This window comes from Carlito syrichta, unplaced genomic scaffold (genome assembly GCF_000164805.1).
Source record: "Carlito syrichta isolate Samal-C Ts95f unplaced genomic scaffold, Tarsius_syrichta-2.0.1 Scaffold316491, whole genome shotgun sequence".
NCBI lineage: Eukaryota > Metazoa > Chordata > Mammalia > Primates > Tarsiidae > Carlito > Carlito syrichta.
The window spans coordinates 407,148-409,851 of record NW_007260587.1 but is presented as its reverse complement, the minus strand read 5'-3'; the positions used below and the strand labels follow the sequence as shown (position 1 = coordinate 409,851).

General features: G+C 50.9%; 1 pseudogene across 1 annotated transcript; it reads right to left on the bottom strand.

The window, feature by feature from the left end:
• Positions 1 to 52: 52 nt before the first annotated feature.
• LOC103277154 lies at positions 53 to 2,668 on the bottom strand (annotated as a pseudogene). Its single transcript, XR_002481342.1, has one exon. The product of XR_002481342.1 is annotated as a H(+)/Cl(-) exchange transporter 3 pseudogene (transcript).
• Positions 2,669 to 2,704: the final 36 nt, after the last annotated feature.

Genomic DNA, 2,704 nt, shown 5'->3' with positions numbered 1-2,704 from the left:
CCCCCCCCCCCATGCCCTCCCACATGACTCCTCGTTCCGCCTGCGGAAGCCTGGCTTGTAAGTTTCCGTTCCTTTTTTTTTTTTAAGGAGCAAAAAGGTAGACGCTTCCCTCAGGTCAGAGCGTCGTGCTGTTCAGCAGGTGAACCTCCTCTTCTGCCTCCTCTCTCTCCTCGTGGCTTGGGCTCAGTTGAACATGAGGGAGGCGGGTCTTGGTTTGCGGTCTGGGCCATGTGACGGAGCACATCTCTTTTTCTTGTGATGCCAAGGAGGCGCCCGTCGTGCGTCACCAGGCACTGCCTCAGGCCCAGCTTCCGGAAGATATTCGCCACGATCTCCATTGGGGTGTGGTCGGTCACCGTAAATGGGCTCCTGTCCAGGATGCTTCGGAGCTTCAGGGGCCTGGGGCTCTCTGCTGGAAGAGATGGCGTGTGCTGCGCAAAACACACCCGGGAACTGCCGACGACACCTTCCTGCTTTTTTCCGGCACTTTCTATTGCAATCGTCAGGTCTCTTCTGAGGGCAAATCCCTCTAATCTCGGAGATTCTTTTGACAGGATGACAGGAAATCCATTGTAACTGGTTTCATTAATCATGTTTTCTATATCATCCACTGTCATATTGTCCTGCGTCAGGACGGCTAAGGGAGGATCATTCCTTCGCGGTCTCATGACATCAGCAGCCAGGGTGGTGTGGGTGAACTCTTCTTTTGCATCCAAGAAGGGGTATCCATTTAATCGGATGTGCGCTTCGTAAATGCCTTCCCTTCCGAAGGCATCTCCAACCCATTTAGTGGTCATCACTGCAGCCATGAGGGGAACAATGTGTTCCAATCCTCCAGTGAGTTCAAAAACAATAACCACCAGTGAGACCGTCATCTTCGCCACACCACCCCGACACGCGGCGGCCCCGACCATGGCATAGAGGCCAGGAGTGATGCAGTCCGCCCCAACCTCGCACCACTCCTTGAAGATGAACCAGTGGTGGTGGTGGTAGACCAGCTGCTCCACAGCGATGCCCACGATCCTTCCCGCGGTCGCGCCAATGGCCATGCTGGGGATGAACAAGCCCGAGGGCACCTTGATACCAAAGGTGAACACCGTCATTATGATCTTACATATGAGCGGCAGGCACAGCTGCCATATCGCGGAATACACGCCGATGCCGGCCGGCCGGTCAGGAATGTCGTCAACGATCTTACTGGCATTCATGTCGTTTCTGTAGTCACAAAGAGAAGAGAACTCCAGGGGACCACAGTCTGTGAAGAGCTCTTTAATCAGCTCACTGGTGTTCAGCCGGGTGTATGGGTTAGGGAAAGTTATCACGGCAGTAGTGGCCGCAACGAAAATGACCTCAACGACAGGGTTCTTTCCAAACTTGGTGGACTTGCGTCGACGACACCAGGCAATGTTGGCCCTTATGAAAAAGGCTCCCCAAAGCCCTCCAAACACCCCTAGGAGAATAAAAGGAAACAGTTCAAAAGGGTACCACGGTGTGTGGTACTCCACGAAAAAAAGGACCAGACGGCTGTTTCCAAATGGATTGATGGATCTCAACACAAACGCAGCCACTAAAGCAGCAAAAAGTGATCTCCATAAAGTTTTGAGAGGAAAGTAATAGCTAACCTCCTCCAGGCTGAAGAGGACTCCTCCAATGAGTGCGCCAAAAGCCACAGAGACACTCGAAGCTGAGGCTGCCGACAGCAGTTCACTTTTCTTAGCTTCATCTGTGCTATACTTCGGAAGGAGGTAGGAAAAGATATTTCCACAGCAGCAGGCAACATGCACCAGGGGACCTTCTTTTCCTAAACTCAAGCCTGATGCTACAGCCAGGACTAACGTGATAGCTTTAATCATTAAAGTCCATTTTCCCAAGTATCCTCTGATGATGAATCCACTCAGAATAGTTTTAATCTCTGGGATTCCAGAGCCACAGGCATACGGAGCAAATACCTTCACCAGGGAAACTGCAAGAAAGGCAAAACTCAAGGCCCAGAAGATATGCATTATGTAGTTAATGATGTAAGAACCAGGACCCTCTGCTTGACCTATGATTAACTCTGCCCATGTTTTCCACTGTGGACACTTGTCCCTCTCTTCAAAGGTCGTCTCATTAGACCCCCAACAACACTGTTCATGATTGTACCACAATGCACTGAGGCAAACGCTCTCCTTTAGGTCCGTCATCCAATCCGCAGCAATGTCGATTAATCCTGCCAGTGCCCCCGATGCCAGCCCCGTTAGCGTTACAACTAGCCAATCTGGACACGCATCATGCAAGCTTTTTGTCATTTCCCATGCTGATTTTCTTTTTGCTGTTGATCCGTCTATGCCTTTCTCTGTCCTTACATTTCTCTCGCACCCAGTCGATAGTATGGAAATCATCCTATGTGCCCACACCTGGGATCGGTTCATCCAGAAGTCCAGCAGGTGTGTGGAGCTGTTAATGCTGCCTCCGTTTGTCATTGTGTAGTGAGTTCCAACTGTAGTGTCACCATCTAACAAATTGTCGTCTTCAGAAGTTTGGAAGTCCCTAATAACACCTGCTCCATCTAAAAGTTCCTCATCCCTACTTGCACTTGTTATACTGTTGTAGCTGTTTCTATAGGAGCCTCTATGGAACAGCTGCTCAGACTCCATTTAGTTGTCTGGTTATCCCGCAGCCCCGAGGCATAGCAGCAGCCGTTCCGCATCGGTCCACACCCGCT